The sequence below is a fragment of the Neopelma chrysocephalum genome, unplaced genomic scaffold (assembly GCF_003984885.1).
Source record: "Neopelma chrysocephalum unplaced genomic scaffold, ASM398488v2 Primary Assembly neopelma1_69, whole genome shotgun sequence".
Lineage (NCBI taxonomy): Eukaryota > Metazoa > Chordata > Aves > Passeriformes > Pipridae > Neopelma > Neopelma chrysocephalum.
This window is the reverse complement of record NW_020897729.1, coordinates 9,760,266-9,769,534: the sequence shown is the minus strand read 5'-3', so window position 1 is coordinate 9,769,534 and position 9,269 is coordinate 9,760,266.

Sequence of the window (9,269 nt, the reverse complement as noted above, 5' to 3'; positions counted from 1 at the left end):
ACAATTATTAAAAAACAAAGCAACTTTGCCACTAGAACTCAGTGCTCAGAGACTTTTTTACTGGAGGCATCAAGGTGTTGTCAGGTCACAATTCCAGAAAGTTCTGGAAAGAAAAGCTGAACCTTCCCATCCCACTCTCCCCAGTAAAGACAGTCCAAAGAACCTTAAATAGGTAATGGGGGGGTCAGAAAAAGCAAATTAAAAAAAAAAAAAGATAAATCCACTTCTCTGTATCATTTATTGTTGTTTGAGCAAGTTCAGTAGAAAACAGTTCTGAAAACATTGAGTTGTTTTAATGAGATATTTTATTATTTCTCTACTAAAAAAAAAAAAAGAAATAAAGACCAGCTTCAGAAAGCAGTAAAAATGAAAATAATTTAGTTTTCCCTCAGTAAAGTCTGCCTGATCAGACCCTTCAGTGAAAAAAACTCTTCTGAAAAAGGCTGTAAAAAATAAACTTCCATAACATATTTTAAGGAGAATGAGGAGGAATGAAAGGAGTGAAGAAATCTGTTTCATGTCCAACTTTTTTAACACATTTCTCATTCTGAAGTGCCTTTCAGGTGAATATTTCTGCTTTCTTAAGCCAATCCTGACCCTTCTTTTGTGCCTGGAGATTTTAATTAAAGCTGACCAGGGAAAGGGCCGTTATTTGAGAGAGAAGCAGCTGGTGAAGGTTTCCTGGAAACAAAATTTCTACCTTTGTTCATGATTCTTTATTCTACTGCTGCTCCTTGAACAAGACCAAGAAAATGGGAAGGCCAGTCTCCCATTTTTCTATGGATTGAGCCCTAAGTTGGCTTGTAAAGAAATATTTTATTTCATTGAAGTACTATAGATGTTAAAACATGACATGAAGTTGGTAAGATTTCTCTTTCCTGGTGTATCTCTACAGTCACTGCTCTTAAAATTCTGCATTATTAGTGCTAAACCCCCAAATAAGAGATTAATAATAAGAGTCATTAATAAGAGTCATCTGTAAGTTTAAAGATCTTTTCTTCTGTGTAACGTGGTTCACCCCTTCAGGGTAATTCATGTTCCTTCAATGCTGTCCCCCCACTGTGTATGAAATAAAACCCTAAAAAAATAGGCAAATTAAAAAATGGCTGGTAAAAGTGTCAGGAGTGGTAAAAAAATGCATATTCTGGCTGATTAGTTTGGCATCATTCCAAAGGTAAAATTGGGGTGAAGGTGTTGGAGCACTTGGCTGTCAACAGGGAAAGGATCTGTGGAGCACTGGGAAGCAGGAATTGCAGGGATCCAGCTGTAACAGGCCAAAATAATTCCTTGAACCTTAAAGATATTCTTATTTTAATTTGTAGGTGCTGATTTAACTGGCTTCTATGTTTTCAATCTATTTTTAACACAAATATTGGATCAAATATAAGACTAATACTTTGTCAGACCTTGAACTACAGTGTCTTTAGTGTTTTGTGAGGAGTTAAGAGTTGTTGGGGGGGTTGATAATATCTGAGAAAGGGTTAAATTAGCTTTTGGGTACTGAAAAGGTGTTATGGTGACAATCCACATGGATCAGGTTCTCCAGAAAACGCAGGAAAAGCTTCAAGGCGTGAGAATTGTTTGGGGGAAACACAAGGAAAATGTGCAAGAAAGAAAAAATGCTGTTGTTCAAAGAACAACCTCTTTCTTTTGCTCTTTTCTGAGTGAGCACAGTGGGTTTTGGAGCTGCTCTGATGTTGGTTTCTCTCTGATCTGTGCTCAGGTGACAGGTCACAGGGCTGCAGGTGGGACTGTTGGTGGGGAATAACAATTAAACCCCCAAAACTGCCCCCAGGCACACAAACCCCAAATCCTGGGTGGGATTGGCTTCAGGCTCTGCCAGCACGTGGTGCCCTTTCCCACCTTCTGCTGGGAAAGCAGGAGTGAGTCCTGTTGGAACCATTTAGGAACAAGCTTTTAATCCAGCCAGTGTTTATCCCAACCCTGGGAATCTCAGCAGTTGCTGGGAGCACAGATGTTGCCCCCCAGCTCTACATGGACACCAGTGGGAATGAGGCCAATCCTGGACAGCTCCAAAGTCATCCCCACTGCTGGAATCACCCCCTGGCAGCTCAGCTCTTCAGCACTAATTATAGAGGGGAAAACAGGTGGGAAACTCTACTTTTAGGATATGGATAACACAGGGACCAGGAGAGATATTTTATGGGGGAACTGGTGATGTTTTTATTTTGTATTTTTCCCCAATACTAATACTCATCTTGGGCCTCTGGACAGCCTTTAGAGGGGTCAAGACTTGGTTGTTGTGTTTCAAACCCTCCTTACAAGCACTTGTGATATCAGAAGCCAGGGAAAAGAGTCACCTTTTTTTTTAAGTGGTGCTTTGTATAATTTTGAGTGAACCAACTCTGTCAGGGCTTGTGCTGCTGATTTCTCAGGGAGAGAAGCAAAGCGGTGGTGCCTCTGTGTGGGACTGCATTTCTTCTCTGGTTTCACAGAAGAAGAAATAAAACCAGTCTGAGCAGTAAGAATTGCAGAGCAAGAGGAAGGAAACCTGCAGTAAATGCTGGCTGTGACACCACTCAAATGTCATTATTGGTGCTGCAACTGCAAACACTGACCCAACCAGTGGTAAAATTAAAGAAATCCCTTTGTGCTGAGAGTGTTCAGGGTTTTTCCTACGGTGTCTCAGCCTCCAAACTCTGAAAATATCAGGCAAATCCAGGGCTTTGGGACTTCCATGTAACCAGCTCCAGAGCAAATCTGGGTGCATTAAATAGCAAGTTTCTAATTGCTTGCTGAGAAATGTGTGGGCAGTCCCAGTCTGGCAGTGCTGCCTCGTCCTAAATCCTACTATTGTGACATCAAATAAATGTGTGGCTTTAAATCTGACAATACTGGATAGAAACAGTGTCTGCTTTTGTCAGTTCTCTATGCAAGCCCTCCACTCCTCACAAATTAATTGGACTTTCAGCCCCTAAGAAGTGAAGAGTTTTCCCAAACACAAATAGCTCGATGCCTCCAGCTGGGAATTTCTTCGGGCTAAAAATTGTTTTCCCGCGTTCCACGTGTTAAATTGCAAATCAAAGGCACTGAGTCATCATTAAATTTAAAGGTGCATCTCCCCTTTTCAGTGTTTCCATCCAAACTCTGCACATGGGTAGGGCTTGGAGCAGCCTGGGATAGTGGAAGGTGGGTGGGATGGGATGGGTTTAAGGTCCCTTCCAACCCAAATCATTCCATGATTTTCTGACTTAAACCTCAGACTGTGAAAACCATTCAGACTAAAAGGAATCAAGGCTGAAGCCTGGCAGATGTAGCACTTCTGGGTCCAAATTCCAGGTAAAATTTCACTCCTGAGTGCAATCTGCAGTCAAATATAATGTTATTTTTGCCCTCTCTAGACAAGCAACTGAAGGATATTAAAAATATACAATGGGTCAATGCAGTGAGTTGAGTTTTATACTCCCTAAATCCACGTCCATCTTGCTGATTCACTTTCCAACTAAATATTGGAAGTGAAAGCAATAATGGCTGAGGAGAAAACACTTTGCAATTTGCAGAGGAAACATCAATAAGCTGTTGTGGAAGAGCAATAAAAATCACTTGTTCTCCAGAGACTATTAAAAAAAATTTGAACAATGAGATCTTTAGTCAACCCTGAGAGCTGATGAGTGTTCACAAGCGAAATAAAACTCCCTGCATGGTGCAGAGTGTTGGTCCACGAAGTAAAACCAAGGGAACACAACCTCAGAACCAAAAATGGCAAATAAAAAGACTAAATTGGTCTTTTATTAGTAGTAATTTATTAGGAAATATAATTTTTTAATGAACAGAACGGGCTTTTTGTTTTCTCCTCTCTCTTCTAAATACTTATTTTCTTTCTTTTAGAAAGAAAGGGTCTTTTTTTGCCTTTAGAATGAAAATGTAATTATTAAATTCTATTAATTAATTAATTAAATTCTACTAAATGCCAGTAAAAAGTGGTTTACCTCATCACAGAGCACGTGGGCTGCTATATAATGTAGTCCCATCATTTTATGTCATCCAACCTTGCTGAACACTCAGTGATATAAAGAAGCACTGCACCCTCTGTACATCTTAAATGAACCACTCTTCAAATTTTTAAGTAGAATTTTTCAAATATTTTTCGAATTTGAGATGGTTATATTTTTTTGGGATGACAATATAAAGATAATAAAATATTAAGAAAGTTAATATTTGATTTTTAGTCCCCCTGGAATGAAAGATATTGGTTTCTACAGATGCAAAGAGACTTGTAGAAAGAAATAATTGCTGTTCATGTCATTCTGTACCATTGCTCTGACTGAGTATTGGGGGAAACCAGGGTGTCTTGATAGGAATTATATAATGAAACTCAAAAGACAGCTCTTGGGAAGCATTTCCTAGGAAAAAAATGAATGTTTTCCCGCTGTTAAGTCTGAGGGTTTTTGGCGAAAATCACATTTTTTTAGTTTAGCACAGAAATAAATAACTAGAAATACGTAACCCAATCATTTCTAGGAAAATACCTGGAAGGAGCTTTGTGTGAATTCAACATTCACACCTCCAAGAGGGTCAAATGTAATTTTTTTTCAGGACAATGTGGTTTTTATAGTCAAGGAACAAAGAGAGGCAGATAACAAGGAGCATTATCTGAAGGGTCAGGAATAAATTCAATAAAAGATTGGAGCTGTCAGTGTTGTGGATTGTTGTGTGGAAGAGACAGGGGTGTCTGATAATATATTGCATTGATGGAAGGACAATATTCAATGCTGGTAGTTGTGATTTTCATGTTAATGGTGATTTTTATGGCTTTTATAGTGAGGAAATTATTTTCTCAACGAGTCCACTTAGCAAAATAAACACCCCTCTTACCTTTATTTTAACATATTTGACATCCCATCACTTCTTTCCTTGTAAAAATTTGATTTAGTCACCGTAGTTATCTAAACATAATGAAACACTTAAAAAACCCACAGAAAACAAATGGATGAGCAAATGTGTTTAAACTGTTCAGTGTGGGAGGTAAAAGTATTTTTCATTCCAATTATAAAAAGTGAAGGGAGAAAAGAAAAGAACAACCAAAGAAGCCACTTGTGGTTGCTGAATTTTCATTGTATAAAAAAACCCAAAATAACAAAATTGAAACAAAAAACTAACAAGTGAAAAAAAAAAATCAAATAAAACTAAACCAAAATCATTAAAAACCAGCCAATTGGAGGCCTGTTTTCATCTTGCACCAAAGCTTTTCAAACAAATCCACAGGAATTTCCAACATCTGAGGCTTTCTGGGAAGACACTTTTCTTTAGACTTGATCACTGTAGAGTCTAAGGAGAAAAATGAGTTTGCCCCTGGGGCAGAAAAGATGCCTGAAACAAATGTCTGAGGAGAATGATACTTTTCTTTATGCTCTGTGATTCTTTTTTTAGGACTTAACATAAAATTTTCTCTGGTAAAGGAATGTCTTGACTGCAGAGTCAGTCAAGTGAATCATTGAATTATTTCTTAAGGTGCTTGGAGTTTTTCCCACCTGGAAACTGTCTGTCAAAAGCCATAAAAATATATGTACTTCATGTTATCACCCCAGTTTGATAATGTAAAACTAAATCTCACCCTCTTACTGTCAGCATATAATTTAATTTTCCATTTATGTTCCTCACTTTTATGCCTTTTTTTTTTCTTTGACAATCAGGCCACAATAAAGTATCAGTTATAATTTGAGTTTATTTAATGAAGAACTACTGGAGAGATGGTACTTTCTAATATTCAGTAAACACAAATCAAGAAGCACAGGTAATGGTGCAAAGCTTGGTTTATTCTGATTTTGTACATTTTTTTTAATTAATAGGGCATTTCTATAGTGTAATAGCTGGAATATAATATTTATAATAATAATCTATAATAATAATTTACATAAAAATAATCAGGAAATAATTCTGTGAATCTGAATGAAAGGAGAAAGAAGGTGGGCAGGGAAGGAAGGAAGGAAGGTGGGGAAGCCAATATTGGTTTCTTAGACAGGATTGGGAAGATTTGCTCTGTGGAAGAACCTGTTGGGTTGGGAACTGGGAAAATCCATTCTCTGCATTCTGAATCAATGGCATTTTGTGTAAGAAATGTGTCTGGAAATGTGTGTACACATGTGATTAGGGGAAGGGAAACTAAATTACAGCCTCACAAACTGTCGGACTGGAAGGAGGAAATAGCTGTGATACATCTTCAGAGAGGACTTGCTGTAATAAAATAGGAAAATCAATATGCAATATGCAGCTTTTATGGGCACTCTTGCTCACTTGGTTTAGAGAGTTTAGGGTGATCTGGGTGACAGTGACTGGAGTGTCTGGTTTTGTGGTTTGAGCAAAGCCCTTTGCTGGGTTTTCTACACCCAGAATTCTTTGTAAATTCAATATTTGTGCACGAGCATCTCTCTGGGCATCCCAGGATGGGCAGTGTGGGCACCTTGTGCTCTTTGCAGTGGTGCTCTGAGGTTTTCTACACCCAGATTTCTTTGTAACTTCAATATCTGTGCACGAGCATCCCCCTGTGAATGCCAGGATGGGCACTGTGGGCACCCTGTGCTCTTTGCAGTGGTGCTCTGAGGCTGCCAGCTGTGACCTCCAGCAGAAAGCTCTGCAAGATGAGTTTTGCTTCTTGGAGATGCCAAATAACTTGCTTAGACTAATTTTTTTAACATAGCCACTCTAACCACATCCTTTTTGTTTCCTTCCATCTCTGGTTACATCTACGCTCGTGAAGGTTGGAGAAGGGGCAAAGAGCACGTGAAGGATTATTATAGAACAGCATTTACAGTATTTAATGTATTACAATGAGAGCTTTAATAACAGTGTAGATGCCAGAAGCTGCACTGAAGTACAAAGAGATGGGTTCTAATGTGTGTATCCATAGTTGAACTATCACTGCTGCTTAAAGTGCAGCACTTACACCCAGAGTGCTCCCTAATCCATTTTAAATTGAATATCATACTTCAGTGATAATGCCATCTTTTTTCATCAGTGTGTTGGCTTTTTTTTAAACACCATCATTGATCCTATAAAAGCCCTGCATTTCTGCCTGAGCCCGTTCCCAGACGTGGGGTTGGATTTGCTGTGCCTGGATATTTGCTGGCAATAGGGTTTGGGTTTAGTTACAGTGTTGATGTATCAAATAAAAGTTGCACACTGAGTGGCACAGAAAGGGATTCAGCCTCGTGAACCACACCTAAAATGTTATTCTTTGTTTGTGCTAATTTATTTACAAAAAAATTTGATATTTATAGAGCATCCAAACACTTATTAACCAGGCAATACATGCTTGGATGTGTTGCCCAGTGCTGTGAGCACTTTGCCTTTCTCTGGTTCTTCCAGGGCTCAGTGAAGTCCCTGTTTCTGTAACAAAGTTTTAGATCCTTTGGGAGGTGTGGGTTTTGTTTCTTGTCCAAGTTGTCAGGTGAAAGGGTGTGAAGCCACGTGGTCAGCAGAGCTCATTGCTCAGCAGAGGCTCTCAGATCAATGTGCTCTGAATATTACACTTTATTCTAGAGCTGCTCTCAACCTTTGGAAGTGGATACAGTGTGAATCCACTTTAGGGTCCCTTTAGGATCACTTTAGGGTTCCTTTTCTATTCTTGCTGTTGGAGAATGCCCAAACACATTAAAAGTGCAGCAGACATTGCTGAAGGTAGAGGACATTGTCCAGTGGTACAGGCACATGTGGAGGTTCAGGGGACCAGAGCTGGCTGCTCAGGGCTTTATCCAACCCTAAACACCTCAAGTAAACAACTGAAATCCCTCCTCTGCCACCTCCTGTGTTTGGGCAGCTGTGCCCATGGGAAGCACCATCTCCCAGGGCACTCCAGGGCTTGGGGAGGGTGTGGGTCTGGGAGAGGGAAGTCAGGATCCCACAAGGCTTTCACACACGAGCACTGTGGTCACCTGCCCCTGCTTCTTGTGTCCTTCTCTAAAAACACTCAATAAATCTCAGAATGTGCTGGGTTGGAAGCGACAAACAAGGATCATGGAGTCCAACCCATAGCCCTGCACAGGCCCATCCCCAAGAGCCAGTGGTTTATAAACATGATGTGCAGGTTAGGTGGGACAGGGATGGTTGAAATAGGTTAGACCTGTATTAAACAGCACTTCTGTGAATGGTTTAACAACATCCTGTTCTTGTCCATCCTTCCAGAATCACAGAATGATAGAATATTCTGAACTGGAAGGGACCCACAAAGATCATCAAAGTCCAGCTCCTCACCCTGCACAGGACAACGCCAAGAATCCCACCACGAGCCTCACAGCATTGTCCAAATGCATGTTTTAGCAAGTCATAGGTAAATATCAATTATTTTTATTCTATTTATTATAAAAAATAGTTGTTGTTGTTGTTAGCACAAAGTCTCCTCTGCCTAGAGATGGTTTTATTCCCACCAGATTTGCTGAGGGCATGGATGTTGTTTGGGAACATCCCTGTCCTTCTGGCAGGAACATGGAAATGCTCAGATTTCAAACCCAAATTGTTGTGAAGCAGCTGAACCAGGGAAGGGTCCAGGGTGGACACAGCTCTGTGGGGTGAAGGGCTTGGGACTGCAGTATTTAAGATTAAATACTCAAGAGAAAAGCTGGGCTTCCCCATCAATTTTGACCAGGGTTTGGATACTGCAGGATTGTCTGGTTTGATGGATATTGCCCCCAGCACCCCAAGGGCTTCGGTGAGGAGCAAAATGTTTTGGAGCAGTGACAAGAGCTGCTTCCTTCCAGGGGAAAATAAATCCAGAGCTCCTCCAGCCCTTCCTGTCCTGACAGGGTCTGGTGCTGCCACTTCTGAGTTTCTATTGTGTTTTCTGTTGTGAAACTCCCTGGTGAGACAGAAATAGGTGGGGCTGCAGTTTGAGGTAGAACCTCACATTCCTTCTGAGAGATGTTGCAGGAGCAGAATCCTTCTCTTCCTCCTTCTTGTCGTCATTCAGTGGGTTTGGGGGGTGGATTTTGGGGGATGTCTGTCCACTCCCCACCTGCCTGCCCTTGGGGGTGCCCCTGGGGTGTGCAATGTGCACTTCCCTTCCTTTTCCTCGTTCCCTCCTGGCTTATCCATGGACCAAACCCCCATTAAACGGGGGATTGCAGTGGGATCTGCTCAAGTGTGGCCACCTTTACCTCACAGACCTCAAATGCCTCCAGCATCCCTGCTCTGCTGAGATGCAGCAGAGCCAACAGACACGACACCTGGCACAGCCCAGCATGGCATGAGGAGACCAAGACCCTTCCCAGTGTCCCTAAAAGGTGCCCAGCAGGACACCCCCAACCAGCACCGGG